General features: G+C 45.7%; 1 protein-coding gene across 1 annotated transcript in view; it reads right to left on the bottom strand.

Moving 5' to 3' along the window:
- LOC120059999 (kinesin-like protein KIF26A) overlaps positions 1 to 16,615 on the bottom strand; it is a 132,765-nt gene that overhangs the window by 28,703 nt on the left and 87,447 nt on the right. The window lies entirely within an intron of this gene.

Genomic DNA, 16,615 nt, shown 5'->3' with positions numbered 1-16,615 from the left:
GTTTTCATACATGGCAAATTAAGAAGGTTTACTGAAGAGTAAATTGTCCAATAGTGCCTAAATACAATATAATAAAATGGCAAGATAGTGCAAGAGATGGAGAGAAAGAGAGTACTTACAGCTCTTTCCAATCCATTATCTAATGAAAGTGCCCAAGTTCAACTTTAGGGTCCATGTCTCCATGTCCAGGGTTCTCCATTACTTTAGCATCAGAGACGCAGGGAGAGAGCAGAAAGAGGCGGGCCGTCACTGACGGGGGCAAGGGGTGTCCTTTTTAGCCCCGATCGCAATCACTGAGGTTTCCACTTGATTGCACAGCGGTTTGTAAGGAGCCAAGGGGACAGAGGAAGGGGGAAACCAACGTCATCATAGCGGACTGAGACAAATCCAAGAGGGTTGAGAGGATGGGGTGGATAGCAGAGGTCCCAGTAAGGAGGTCCAGGGGGTCCATACAGGTTCTTAGGATGGAGGGAGAGGAGGAGAAGAGGAGGTCAGAGTAGAGAGAAGCACCTCCTCCTCTGTACATATTCCAGTGAAACAAAGGCCTGTTCTGTGTCCACACCTCTCCACAAACAAAAGTTCAGTCTCAGTTCAAAGATGCAATACCTCCAACAGAGGCAGGCTCTCCATCAGTCTGGCAAGATGGTCCTACTCAGATCTCTCTCTCTCTCTTTCACTCTCCTTTTCTGTCTTCTTCTCTTTCACTGCCTTTTCTCTTTTCATCCAATAGCCATTGGTTTGTGTTTATTTCTTTCCTCTTTTTCTCTCTCCCAGTTAATCCATGCTGTTACATCTCTGCCGTGTGGCTGTAGCAGGGAGTCCTGATGGCTGTGTCCTTTCCTGTGCCCCGTGCCACAAGCTGAGGGAGGAGGGCTCGGCAGCAGGTATCAGTCAGAGACAGCCAGGAGGTGGAGAGAGAACCAGTGTTAGCCTGGGCTGGGGGGGGGATGGGAATGGGGAGAATTCCTGCTCCTGTTCCGGCTTTCAATCCTGCTCCTTCTGCCCGGAGAAATGCTGGTAGCTGTCCTGCCGTGTCTTTCTCTCCTTTCTCGCTCTCTCTTCTCAGCCCAGCCCCTTTTCCCTCCGACAGCCAGATGAGGTGTCAGTGTGCTACTGCTGGCTGCTCCCGGTCGCTCTCTCTGTCTCCACACACAGACATGCACACACACACACACACACACACACACACACGTCGCATGAATACTTCATGCATAAAGGAACCCTCTCTTCTTTTGCTTCAAACAGATTAGGTTAGTATGCCTACAGCGCACACGTGTGTGTGTGTATGTGTGTGTGTGTGTGTGTGTGTGTGTGTGTGTGTGTGTGTGTGTGTGTGTGTGTGTGTGTGTGTGTGTGTGTGTGTGTGTGTGTGTGTGTGTGTGTGTGTGTGTGTGTGTGTGTGTGTGTGTGTGTGTGTGCATTTGTGTGCATTTGTCTTTAAACTGAGGATGTAATTAGTTAGTTGAGATAATGTAATTAATTGTAAGGAGTGACAGATAGATAAGAAGGGAGATACTTAAGTGTGTGAAGATGGATAGACCACTGAATCAGATGCTGGCTGAACGATGCTTTCACTCAATGGAAAGAGAGAGAGGAGGACAGACAATGAACAGATGACAGGTAGAGAGGCAGATTTATGCAGGGCCGACAGAGACAGACAGTGCACTCACTCAGTGGTCTGGTCAAGGTTAAAAAAGGGAAAGCTTAGCGTGTGAGTGGGCGAAGCTAGTATGAAAATAGCCTGTATTCCCACAACTGCCAATTTACCAGCAAGCCTTTTAGCTCTCCTCTGGTCCTGTTTAATAGGCAGTCTGATTTCGACACCATTAGGGTGAGCAGAGTGGCTCTGCCATTGAGCAGACATATCCAGTGACTACAGATCTTTCCTTCTGACACACTGCCCCATATCTGAGCTACAGTCGAGTGAGACACAAAACTATCTAGAATATATAATCTATAATAGCCCCATAACGCATACAACAATTTTTGTGCAGTGTCTTACATTGAGATAAATCCACTTAATTTCACATATGAAACCTTGGTGTTTTGGGCAGTGATAAGGCAAACCCCACCCACCCTTGGCCACCACCTACCTACAAATCCACAGACCGCCTTCAGACCAATACTGACAGCGATCAATAACTGTAAGACCAACCTAATGTGGACATTGGTCATTGTGACAGTGTCACCCATTGGGATCACGCTTGGTGTGGTTTCATGTGTACATCAAAACGGGGTAAGTATAGGGAGTCACCATCCAGCCCCTCAACGTCACCCTCTGTATAGACCCTTTGGACAGATAACTATTGCAATATATATATATGAATGAGTCAAGGTAAGATTAATGGAAGAGCAGCACTGGCATCAGAAATAAAGGCTCTGCCCAGGCTTTTGTTAATGACAGAATGGACATCTATATTTGGGGCTGCCTGCAGGGGGGTGCCCGCCTGCTGTTTCACAGTTTGGCCTGTTGTCAATAATGTCCCTAGCCCCCTATTCAGGCTTTGTCAAATTAGCAAGATAAATTCCTCTGGACTGGAGAGTCATTAGCCGGCGCACCCATTAGCTTGTTTGGGGAAATGTGTCTCTCTTCCTCAGCCCAGCACCATGGCTCTTTAGGTAACATGGCCTTCTCCAGCCTAATTACCATGTTGGCCCCATTTACCATCCTTGACAATGCCTTTCTCTGGTTCCCCCTCTTTTCTCCCCAGACAAGATAACGGTGCTCTGGCCATTCATGCAGGGATCAGATCACTGGGGCTGATATCAGACTGCATTAGCCTCCCTGGCGTGGTTCTGCCTTCTCTGGTGATTAGCAGCAGCCAAGCTCCTGTCTGTCTGAATGGAGATGGAAGCTCTGAGCCCCAGTCAGACTGTACATGTACAACACATTGATAACAACCACATCACAATGAACCCAGCTCAATGTAGAAGCAGACCTGCTGGAGTCTCTGCTGCTCTCAACAGGTGAGTCTGGAGGTGAAATGGTTATAGGTTTGTAATGAATGAAAGGAATGGCTAAAACATTGGCTTATGGGTAGCAAACAAAGAAGTTCCACATGTGTTCAGGATTGATTGCATGCATGTGTTTGTCAATCAGTAAAGGTGTGTTTTTAATTAAAGGAACAATCAATAGGATTTCCCCCCCTGGAGGGCATCTCCCTAGCCACCATAAGTGTGAGAGAAACATAATACTATGTGTGCTTTCTGATGGTGTCAAGTCTAGTTTCCTCAATATTATGAAAGATGTACCGCAGGGGTCAGTATTGGGACATGTTCTCTTTACTATTTATATAAATAACATTGGTCTATGTATTAAATCTTGTAATATTCATTTGTATGCAGACAATACGGTCATGTATGACATTGCATTGACTGTTGACCAAGCTATGTTAGAGGCCAATCTGATTTTGTTGCATTACAGAAAGCCCTAGTTGATTTAAAACTTGTACTTTTTCCACTCTTAATGATCGGCTATGAAAAGCCAACTGACATTTATTCCTGATTATTATTTGACCATGCTTGTCACTTATGAACATTTTGAACATCTTGGCCATGTTCTGTTATAATCTCCACCCGGCACAGCCAGAAGAGGACTGGCCACCCCTCATAGCCTGGTTCCTCTCTAGGTTTTGGCCTTTCTAGGGAGTTTTTCCTAGCCACCGTGCTTCTACACCTGCATTGCTTGCTGTTTGGGGTTTTAGGCTGGGTTTCTGTACAGCACTTCGAGATATTAGCTGATGTACGAAGGGCTATATAAAATAAACTTGATTTGATTTGATGATACTTAATGCGGGCAAAATTAAATATTGTTCTCTAAAAATGTCTCAGATGGGCTACATATTCACTCATTGGATGGCTCGCTCATCGAACGGGTTCCCGCCTATAAATATCTGGTCGTTTGAATTGATAAAGATCGAAAGTTTAAAAGCTAAGATTTAAAGTAGACTTCATTTTTTAGAAATTGATCTAGCCTCTCCCTAAACAGCAGGAAGCAGATTGTACAGTCAACTTTCCTGCTAGTTCTTGACTATGGTGACACCATTTACCAGACTGCAGCAGCCACTACTTTTAAACCATTGGATGCCGTCTACCACAGCGCCCTTCGCTTTATTACAGGTGACAGTTTTAATACTCATCACTGCAACCTGTATCAGAAGGATTGCTGGACCTCACTTAAATCCCATAGATCACTTCATTACTCCCTTCTTGTTAAGAAAAGCTCTGCTCTACAAGCTTCCAACAAACTGTACTTCACTTTCCTGTTGTTCTATAAACATATGAGCTACCAAACCCATTCACAGGGTTGGTTAACTCTTGAGGTCCCACTTGTCTCCACAAAGTTTGGTAAATCCGCCTTTAGTTTAAAAGCACCACTGTTATGGACAACCTTACAAAACAAATTACACCTGGATTCTCTGGTGCCGATAGGGCAGTTTAAAACTATTTTGTTAAATGAGTTCTCTGAAGTGTGCAATTGTTTCAATTGACTATTAGAACTTGTCATAACCTGATGTAATGTATTTATAGCTGTCTTGTAGTTTTTTATATTTTGTTGTTGTATTGATTGAACTTTTGTCCTCAGGTCACCATTGCAAATGAGACACGTGTCTCAATTGGGCTCCCCTGATTAAATAAATACATGCATGTCATATGAAGTCCTATGGACAGCTGACACAGTGGCTCACTGTAAGGGTGAAACAGAGGGTTTGTGGGGCTGCTGAATTAGATCATCACATCTGGGCACAAAAACAACGCCAATCGTACACCTCTACAGAACACCGACAGTGTTGAGGACAACAACAGCTCGCAAAAATGAAACAACATCTGCATCTCTGCAGTGGCCTGGATGGCCAGAGAACCAGGTCACATCCAGACTGACCCAACAGACAGAACATCACTAAGCCTTCCTCTGATTAAGCTGAGATGACATCGGGACAGGCTTGGGCAGGGGACTGGATATAGAGATGATGTCATAGTGTAGTCAGGGTCTGTCAGCAGACAGAGCACACCACCGCACAACGCCAAGATTTAGTATCAGGGTCATCAGGTTGATCATTAAAGACATCCTCCAGCGATATGTTTAACTTTTACAGTTGAAAAGTGATATCCCAAGTATAAATACCATAAACTACACACACTAAAGGGTAAGAAAATATACATATTTTTTTGCAAAATAGTGTTTTTTAGACACAACAAGTTCAAGGAGTAGGGCATTCAAGGAGTTGATCTGATGGGAAGTCGTGATGTCATCGGCCTCCCCCTTGCTTGAGGATCAATATAGAACAAAAGTATGTGCTATGTCATGACTTACCGTGACCACCTACTGAGGTGTGACTTTTGTTAACTAAATCAGGTGTTAAATGAGTTGAAAGTTAAACTGGGGTGTCACTTTAAGGACAGGTAAAACACGCATATACCTTAACAAGTATTTCACCATAGGGAATTGAGGTAGCTAGCTATATCTCAGTGGACCAGAGACTTCATCTAATTCCCCATGAATCTTTGGTTCCACCGAGTGACAGTTTCTCCTGATGTATGTTGGGTGATGTATAAATACATTGATCAGCCCCAACACTGACTACTTGTGGAGTGCATAGAATGGTTTCTTTAAATAACCTGAAGGGATGTGGGAAAATTGCTGCTTGTATAGTGTGGCGGGGGCTCGTGTTACCTGGGCCCCCATATGAGAGGAGGGAAGGAAAGGGCGCTGTTCATGTCCACTTCTCAAATTGAAGGGAGGAATGACAAGGCTGACATGTGACAATGTGTCGCCATGGTTTAGTCTGGCCATGAGCTCTGCCTCCTCTCTAGCTGGGATGTTAAGGTCAGTGCAATCATGGCACCACCGGGATAAATATTCCTCTGGTGTCTCTCAACCTTTCTTTCTTTCCTCTCTACTTAACCCCATCTCGCTAAATTAAACTCATGCCTAAAACGGCAACTCATCAAAGAAAATTCACAGAATTTGTTAAATGTTCATTGAGGCCACAAACTGAATGGGGCTTCTAGTCTTATCTCTGTTTTACACACTACCCCTATCTGTTCCTCTCTTGCATCAGGTTCCCTTAGACTAACCCTTCAACTAACAACTCTAGATCATTACCTTCTTGGTCACTATAGAGGAGTGTCTGTCTCTCCAGTCGGCTTTCTGCAGAACATTAAAATGGAGGAGAAAACTAACAGGCTTATCTCACTGTCCATCAAATCTTATCAATCTTAAGCTTCTACCTCTTAACTGACCACCTGCTTCCATCCCGCAGTCCATGTTAATGGTGGTCTAAAAGGATGGTTCTCCCTCCTAGGCTCGTCCACACAGCATCTGGGAGGAAGTGGACAAATACCTCTAGACTAGGATTTACTGAGTTTCTATAAAGCCTAACCAGAAATAGATAGATGAATCCCTGGCAGGCCAACCAGGCAGCTATGAATGTGATGTCCTGTTACCTGACCAATAACCTGTTTACCTCGTCACAAAAGCACGTCTGGCCTTGTAGACAGAATACCAAATGAGGCATAATATGTGTGCTGACTGCTCAAGGCTGCGGGTATCTTTGCTGCACTGATACTTGGCCAGCTAAAGCAGAATCCATATAAAAAAATACACACAGCACAGGGTTTATCAAATCAAATCAAATTTGATTGATCACATACACGTGTTTAGCAGATGTTATTGTGGATGTAGCGAAATATACAGACTGTTGTCACATATTGTTGCACGATAATGATAAAATATCTTTCATATTATTTGCTATCCCCTTTTGGTTGAGTAAAGCAGAAATGTGTAAAGACACCACAATCTCTCATGATCTCCTTAGCATTCAAGTGAAACTGCATGTGGAGTGATGTGGGAAAGGAAGGATTAAGGCTACGAGAGAGAGAGGGAGAGAGAGAGAGAGAGAGAGAGAGAGAGAGCTAGAGAGAGAGAGAGAGAGAGAGATAGGAACAGGGCTTCAGCAGAAAGAGGGGGCATAAGGAAAATACAGTGGGAGAGAGGAATATGGTGTAAAAGCAGAGCAAGGTAAAGATGGGGAGGCGGAGAAATGATGGAGAGAACATAGATGAAATAGGTGAGAGAGAACTAGATGGTAGAAAACAGACTGGGACCACGGTGTTCTGTATAGCCTGGTCCTTACTGAGTTGGCCCAGTGCCAGTGAGGGGCTGTCTGAGAGGAGGTAAATAATGTTATGCCTGAGAAAGAAACAGAAAAATGATTTGGAATTGCTTTATTCCCAAAGTGCAAGACGGGAATCCCCTGTTGATCTAAAATACATGAAACAGTTTGAGACTAAATGGAAAACATTTGAATTAAAATGGAATTACTCCTGGTTCTGTGTTGCACTGGGCAGAAGTGACGTTGTCAGTTGCTTGTATCCACTGAGTGGAAGTTGGTCTTTTTTCAACTTTGTTTGACTTTATCCTAAATTTGAAGACACATTTTCCAGAATGTTTCAACAAATTCCTGTTGTCTAGGTCCTGGAGCCATTTTGTTGGATACTAGATCAAGGAGAAGAGGTTTATGCCAACGATGCTAAAAGAATCAATCCCAATGAATGTAGCATGAAACAGACTCTGGGATGCCAAGGTTAACCCCTTAGCGATGAGGGAGGGTGTGTTGATGGAACTGCAGCCAGGTTTCTATAAGGGATGTGTGAGCTGAAACTCCTCCCTGGTACAGCTTCCTGTGCCTGTGTGTTTCCTCCACTACCTATAAAGCATTGTGTCTCCAGAAGTCAAGCCCAGAACTCACACATACCCACACCCTATTGTCCCCTCCTTACCCCAGCTTCCCTCCCACTCAACCCCCATCCAATTGAGAGGCCAAGCACCCCTCTAGCCAAGCCATGGGCTTAAGGAGGGCTTAGGGTGGCCACAGGAGGGATCGGAGGAAGGTACAATATAATTCCATTTGCAGTTCATTTTATTGTTTCCTAAATTGCCTCCTTAATGGCCTCTGCAAACATGTTGTGCTAATGTGGCCTCTCCGAGCATCTGTTTAAGCCCTGGTGAGGCAGTCCAAGCAGAGGGCTTTAGCTCAGCAGCCTTTATTTGTCAGTCAATGAGATAGAGGGACCAATTCAGGGCCTTGGAGGAGAGAGCTGAACATCTTTACAGTGGAGTCAACAGGTCTTCATCCAGTAGGACAATCTCTCTTCTACAGATTGACAATAGCGTATTTACTAAAGTCACACCAGGAGAGGAGATTTGCTTGGGAGGAAAGGGAGAAAATACACAGTCACCATGCTGATTTGATGTAAGCTGAGTTTGGAGAACATAGTATTTTCCCCCTGATTTGATGTAAGCTGCTGAGTTTGGAGAACATAGTATTTTCCCCCTGATTTGATGTAAGCTGCTGAGTTTGGAGAACATAGTATTTTCCCCCTGATTTGATGTAAGCTGCTGAGTTTGGAGAACATAGTATTTTCCCCCTGATTTGATGTAAGCTGCTGAGTTTGGAGAACATAGTATTTTCCCCCTGATTTGATGTAAGCTGCTGAGTTTGGAGAACATAGTATTTTCCCCCTGATTTGATGTAAGCTGCTGAGTTTGGAGAACATAGTATTTTCCCCCTGATTTGATGTAAGCTGCTGAGTTTGGAGAACATAGTATTTTCCCCCTGATTTGATGTAAGCTGCTGAGTTTGGAGAACATAGTATTTTCCCCCTGATTTGATGTAAGCTGCTGAGTTTGGAGAACATAGTATTTTCCCCCTGATTTGATGTAAGCTGCTGAGTTTGGAGAACATAGTATTTTCCCCCTGATTTGATGTAAGCTGCTGAGTTTGGAGAACATAGTATTTTCCCCCTGATTTGATGTAAGCTGCTGAGTTTGGAGAACATAGTATTTTCCCCCTGATTTGATGCAGCATGTGACAGATGATAATGAAGATATTCTCTCTTTCTCTCTGGGCTGTAGCATCCCCACCCCTGCTACTGCTGACAAAGATTAAGAGCTACTTTCATCTCCTGCAGAATATTTTCCACTGCTTCGCCGACGCTGTTCCCAGGTACTCCACCACACTGTTATGTTGTCTTCACAGGTCGTAGAGCATGTGGAATAAAATTACACTCCCAACACTTCCTGAGCTGAAACTCACTCACCCACGTCTTCGCTGTAAGCCTTAGGAGCACATTTCTACTCAGAGCAAAACTACTGTAAAGAAAAACTTTCTGTATTCACTCACATATCAGATAATGTGAAACATGCATTCAATACCAAGAAGACCATAACATCAAGCTGTCATTGGCTGATTGACATTTCACTATATCTCCAATAATCAATTCCACTGACCAATGGAGAAAACATATCTGATGAGATCATGAGAGAGCAAGACATCTAATATTCATGTTGGATGCCTTTTCTATTGAAGACACTTGCTCCTTTCCTTAGTAATCAACATATCGGAGAGAGAGAGAGTTCTCTTGCTCCACTTCTCTACATCATTAATCAGGGCCTGGCAGGGTAAGACACCTAGCGATTATTTATTTGCTCTCCTCCACGTCGAGACTATCACAACGACCAGTCCTGGTCGAGCCCCGCGGGCCGCTGGGAACATTTGGGAAAGATTAGTCAGCAAATCGAGGGGGGGATTCAAACATTGATATACTGTAGATGGCAGATTAAATTCTTCCTAAATCTGCCATCTATATCCTAGTCAATATGCACCCTTTGGAAAACATGAGGGATCCAAGTCCAGTGAATTGGATTTGGGATTCCAAAAGGGTAGAGGAATTCCTAGGTTCTGAACAAAGCTATTTTGAGAGGCTAAGGAGAGGTAGAGAAGGACTACAGAGCTGTACCAAACCAACACATGAGGCTAGAGATGTAGACATTTGTAAAAAGAGCCAGGGGTCAGTGACTTCTACAGTATTATTCAGGTTAATAAAAGGTTTACACACTCACCCACACACACACACACACACACACACACACACACACACACACACACACACACACACACACACACACACACACACACACACACACACACACACACACACGCACACACACGCCTAAATCACACTCACAATGTCACCTACTGACACATACATCCTCATACACACCCACACACACTTAAAGTCACATAGTCAGCTCTGCAGCAGACTCTCACGTGATGGGTCATGAACTGATTACAAGCTATATAATCCACTACACCCAGACAGTCTGCATGGAGCCAGTGGCAGGCAGGCTGTAAACAGAAATACAAGATAAACCGTGTTCGCACAACTGTTTTTATGTTGATCCTATTTTGATCCTTTACCAAGAATAAGAGACACTGTCCCATCTCTGATTCAAAACTCCAACCATGGCCCGTGTAACGCAACACAAAGGGGACCCTGTAGCAGAACAACAGTAGCGACCAGCCAAGACAAGCAGAAAGAACAGCAAGAGATGTACGTAAGTGCATTCCCATAGTGGAGGTAGATAATCACAGTCAATACAATCCCTGTCCACCTTGGCTTTGCATGGTTTCCTCTCTGCAGAGAAGTGTAATTCTCTTTACAGCTGTTTGTAAAGTCAACCAGGCCCCAAGCCCCCGAACCAGCTAGAGAAGCAGGAGGACAGTAGAGAGGTGGTGGTGGAGCAGTGGTAGAGCAATTCACTCTGTTAGTGATGATGAGGTAAAAGCTTAACTGCCTGGCCTGACAATGGCTCTCTTGTTCTCTATCCCCCAAATGGCTCTCTATCCTTGTGTGAATAAGAATCGCTTTGGTCTGATATATAGAGAACCACCGTTTGGGGAAATCAACTCACACAGATTAGGCCTAAGCAGCTATTAATTATTAATATGTAGTGCAAGGTTGGGACCTGGGACAGACAGGGCTGACAGTGTGGAGCAGAGGGTAAGGAGGACACAGAAACACAGCAGCCCACCGGAAGCCATCTTGTTTCTGCAGACTGAGGAAGTAAAGCCAGGGTGAGCTCATGGGAGCAGGGATCACAGGGAGACAATAGGTCATAACATTCTTCAACGCATATGCCATGCAGGCAGCTACTGGGCAATTAACTTGTATTCTTATTCCAGATTTTCTCTCTTGTCTCCAGAACAATGATAATAGATTTGCATGACACATCTAACCGGGGTGGGAAAATATCAGTTTAGAGACTCCTATCACTGAACACTAATGCCCAGATCCCTGCAGCCCAGCAGGATTCCCATGTCCCTCCATTAGTAGCCTCATCGTCTGTGTGAATGAACAGTGAAGTCCTGGCAGGCCGTGGGTAGAGGAACAGCCTAGCAGGCCTGGTCATGTACTGCCTAAATGCTGAGGCCACAGTCCGTCTCCTGCCCACACCGTCAAACACAACCTGGCCTTTCAGATCATCACCAACAGCACACGAAGAGACAAAGACACTCTTATGTCAAGTGGCAGGCACACAGGATGTAGTGGGTAGTGGGTCTCCATTCTAACATTCCCTCGTTTCCCCCTGTGTGAAAGGGATCTGTCACAGCCTGTCCACTGCCTCCCCCTGTCCTACAGGGCTCTCTATGACCCAGTGTTAGCCATAGCTCTGCCTTGAGTCAGCGTTTCAGCCTTTGTCTGTCAGCCCCCCCCCCCCCCCCCGGCTATGTGAGTGGGCCAGGCCAACTAGACTTCCTGACTCAGGAGTTTAGGGGAAGTAGACATGGTGGTAGCCAGCGCCCTCCTCGGGGGTCTCTCTCCCTTCAAACAGCCAGCTCACAGTGGACCCAGAGCACAGCCCTCACGCTCCCTCTGTTCGCCCCTACACCAGTCCTCTCTCTTGATGTGTTTACCATGCAGGGTGACAGCCACAACCGCCTCCACCATGGCCGTCACAACACTGGCCTTCACACAGACACCCAGGGGGCACAGCAGAGTCGCGCCAAGGGAAGGCAGAGCCAGTCTATACCACAGCAGTGGTAGCGGGTGGTAGAGCTCCTCAGTGGTAGTCTGATGAGGTGGCCCTATCTCCACTGTGCAGCAGACTGTACTGCCCAGGACAGCCAGAGGAAGTATGACTGGCTTGAGAGGGAGAGTCTGTATTTGGGATACACTCAGGCTGTTCTAAGATGACCTAGCTCCCTCCAATTTCCTCCAAGAAAACAAGAACCAAAACTATTTAAAGTTGCCAATACTAAATAATCAATTAAACAAACTTGGCATTTCCTGTTCAGTTCGACCTAAAATATTAATTAGCAAATGAGGGGATCTATCATCTGACATTATAACAGAAGAAGGGGACTGGGGTTGAATCTGAGAGGTGGGTAGAGGTGTGGGCAATAGACAGGGATTTGAGGAAGGGGTGGAAGGTGTGATATTGGGGTAGAAGGGATGTGGGGTGATCCATCTGGTTGGTGCTAGGCTGGGGTGGTAGTAGTAGGCCCCTCAGGAGAGGAAGGGGCCTGCCTGCTGGTCTGCTGCAAATCCCAGAGGCAGTGGGTCTAGGCTGGATCTCCATCAACACCTCCCCACTGATGACGCTAGACAGGGCCCTGATAGCTTTTCACACCTGGCCTTATCCGGAGGCTATAGTGCTAGAGTCCCTTCCCCAGGCTCAGCTGCTGCTGCTGCTGCTACGGCTGCTCAACTCTGCTCTCCACTGCCAGACATTAGCCCAAGAAAGCTGATAGCCTGAATATGACAGGAAAATACCAGCTGGTATTTTATCCGACAGTAAACAAAGAGACCAAAAGCATCCTCTACCAACCATCATCGACCAACTCTCCAGTGCTTCTATTGATCTATTTAGGGCTTTAGACATGTATTCAACAGCTAAGAATCAACAGATTCCATGTAAAAAAACAACAACAACAATACAACTAAAGGTTTGGCTAAATGAATCCCTGCCAGTCAGGCAATGCTCAACACAGAAGCTAGCATTAACTATGCAGCTCCACTCCGCTTACTCTCCTCATAATAAAGCTGAGGCTTAACTTGCATTTCAACAGCGTTCTCTCCTGACTAAGCATTCTGCTCACATTCTCCCATCTGTTGAAACATCCATCTCTGTGAAGCTCAGCAACCAAACCATTACCCTTTTACCATGGATTCAGGGATCACACAGAACAACTCCACCACAACATCAACACTACACACGGACTGCAGCACTAACATGAGGAACACAAACACCCAAACACTGCAGCTGCATCGCCCATCTAAACTAAGATCTCCTCCAGCCCTGAGTTGGTATGTGTGTGACTTACTTGAGTTCCATGGTGGTGGTGTGTCCAGTGGTCCCCTCCACAGGTCCTGACCTCCTCCTCCTGAAGCTGGCGGTCTGGAGCATCACCCCGAGCATGCTGACTGTGTGTGTGTGTGTGAGAGAGTGTGTGAGGCTCTCAGCAGAACTCCACTCCTCTGCCTTCGTCCACTCAGTCTCTTTATCCCCTAGCCAGCAGGTCCAGCCGAGAGCAGAGTAAAGCCACTCCGCAACTCCACTCAGCATTAATCTGTCAGCCAATTTATCCCTGACACAGATCTCCACTGTCACTCACAACACAGCCGGACAAACACACTGCATTTCCCTTCTGCATTCGCCCGCACAGTATTTCCCTCTCTCCTGTCTCCTCTGTAGTCAAAGTGGAGTGTGGGTGTGAGTGGCCCATGTTACACTTCACCCCCACATCCCTGCCCCCAACACTTACCCCCACCACTACACCAACCCCAACCCCAAACCAACCCCCACCAACAACCTCACACAGGAAGAACACAAGGACATTAGCACACACACACACACACACACACACACACACACACACACACACACACACACACACACACACACACACACACACACACACACACACACACACACACACACACACACACACACACACACACACACACACACACACACACACACACACACAGAGAGAGAGAATAAGAACAACTTCTAGAAACTTCTCTACAGCAACAATCACTTGATTATACTTTAATGAATTGTAGCCCGGGCCCACAGCTTTTAAGAGGAAGTTGTTGATTAAACTTTGATTAAGGTATTTGTATGGAGATCTTCTCATAGTTTGTTTAGTGCATCAGGGCTTGAGTTCCCAATGGCCAAACATTACCCATTTGTAAGTCAAACAAATACATTCACCATGGATCACAGGGAATCATGTGTTCTGAGTACATCTACATATTTCTGCATGTTCATTGACCAGCTTTCATGTTAGTCATAAGGAGGCAAAACAGTTGTTTCTATGGTTACTTTCCACAGCCTCAGTAATGAAGCAGCACTTTAAATTTCTGACACAAAGACCAGGCAGGTCTTGTCTGGGGAGAGGCTGGATTGTTTGACTGTAATTACAGGATAATACCTTGCCTTCCCCAACCCACAATCACAGTGATTACAGCAGTACACACACACACTCACCTGGGCAGCAGCAGCTGCAGGGCCGCACAGGGCCGTAAAGACACTTCCTCCTGTGCTGACACTCCTCCAGGGCCACATTCCTAACAGCTGTTATCCCTGTTCCTCTGGCCGCCCTGCACACCGCCTCTGCAGCAAACACTCCTCTTAGCTCTACGGTTTGCTCTCTGTTACTCAGAACAGCAAATGTAGTTCTGAGCATTGAGGAGAACTGCTCTGTGGTTAGTATTCCAGTTGCTTTCCCTCGCCCTCTCTCTTCCATTCCCCCTCTCTCTGTCTCTTTTTATCCCTCCCTGCATGGGTCCTTAGGGATAGAAACACACCTCATTCCCAATCAGCAGGTATTAATGGAACAGAGGGATGAGCAGGGCGGTCAGTGCGGCAGCAGTGGCAGCGGAGACACGTCATTTAGCTGAGCTGCCAGGGCCCCTGCTGTGAGCGGTGCCTGCTCTCATTACTGAACGCTGTGTCAATGGACTAATCACATGCTCCGTCACAAAGCAATCAGTGTTCAGCATGCTAGTGAGCTCAATGAGCACTCCCTACTGCCCTCACTCTCTATACTGAGATACAAACACTGGCACGTGCGTGCACGCACACACACACACGCACACGCACACACACACACACACACACACACACACACACACACACACACACACACACACACAGACCACTCTGCTAGGACAGACCCTGACCTTAACACCTACTGTCTTCAGGCTATTTTATTGGCCATCTCATTATTGATCCGGATCAATCTTTCTTTCAGTACACTCTGGTTGATAGGGCAAGAAGAAGGGTTGAATGGCGATTTGTAAAAGTGGAACACTAAACTACTGTGCCTTCGGAAAGTATTCAGACCCCTTGACTTTTTACAGATTTGGTTGCGTTACAGCCTTATTCTAAAATTGATTAAATAAATAAAAATCAGGTTTTTAGAAATAGATTATTTAAATAAGTATTCAGACCCTTTGCTATGAGACTCGAAATTGAGCTCAGGTGCATCCTGTTTCCATTGATCATCCTTGAGATGTTTCTACAACATGATTGGAGTCGACCTGTGGTAAATTCAATTGATTGGACATGATTTGGAAAGGCACACACCTGTCTATATAAGGCCCCACAGTTTACAGTGCATGTCAGAGCATAAGCCATGATGTCGAAGGAATTGTCCATAGAACTCCGAGACAGGATTGTGTCGAGGCATAGATCTGGGGAAGGGTACCAAAGAATGTCTGCAGCATTGAAATGGAAGAAGTTTGGAACCACCAAGACACTTCTTAGAGCTGGTCTCCCAGCCAAAATGAGCAATCGGGGGGAAGGGCCTTGGTCAGGGAGGTGACCAAGAACCCGATGCTCACTCTGACAGAGCTCTAGAATTCCTCTGTGGATTTGGAAGAACCTTCCAGAAGGACAACCATTTTTGCAACACTCCACCAATCAGGCCTTTATTGTAGAGTGGCCAGACGGAAGCCACTTCTCAGTAAAAGGCACGACAGCCAACTTGGAGTTTGCCAAAAATGCACCTAAACACTCTCAGACCATGAGAAACAAGATTCTCTGGTCTGATGAAACCAAGACTGAACTCTTTAGCCTGAATGCCAAGCGTCACATCTGGAGGAAACCTGGCACCATCCCTACGGTGAAGCATGGTGGTGGCAGCATCATGCTGTGTAGATGTTTTTCAGCGGCAGGGACTGGGAGACTAGTCAGGATCGAGGCTAAGATGAACGAAGCAAAGTACAGGGAGATCGTTGATGAAAACCTGCTTCAGAGCGCCCAGGACCTCGGACTGGGGCGAAGGTTCACCTTCCAACAGGACAACAACCATAAGCACACAGTCAAGACAACACAGGTGTGGCTTCGGGACAAGTCTCTGAATGTCCTTGAGTGGCCCTGCCAGAGCCCGGACTTAAACCCGATCGAACATCTTCGGAGAGACCTGAAAATATCTGTGCAGCAACACTCCCCATTCAACCTGACAGAGCTTGAGAGGATCTGCAGAGAAGAATGTGAAACTCTCCAAATACATGTTTTCCCAGCTTGTAGCGTCATACACAAGAAGACTCAAGGCTGTAATCGCTACCAAAGGTACTTCAACAAAGGTCTGAATAATTATGTAAATGTGATATTTCCTTTTTTATTCCTTGTTGAATAAATTAGCAAAAAATACATTTTAGAATAAGGCCTAACAAAATGTGGAAAAAGTCAAGGGGTCTGAATACTTTCCGAAGGTACTGTATGTAGGGCTGGGCGATATACCGTATCTTATGATATACC

The sequence above is a fragment of the Salvelinus namaycush genome, chromosome 15, assembly GCF_016432855.1.
Source record: "Salvelinus namaycush isolate Seneca chromosome 15, SaNama_1.0, whole genome shotgun sequence".
NCBI lineage: Eukaryota > Metazoa > Chordata > Actinopteri > Salmoniformes > Salmonidae > Salvelinus > Salvelinus namaycush.
The sequence above is the reverse complement of the archived record's forward strand: the minus strand, read 5'-3'. Positions and strand labels throughout refer to the sequence as shown.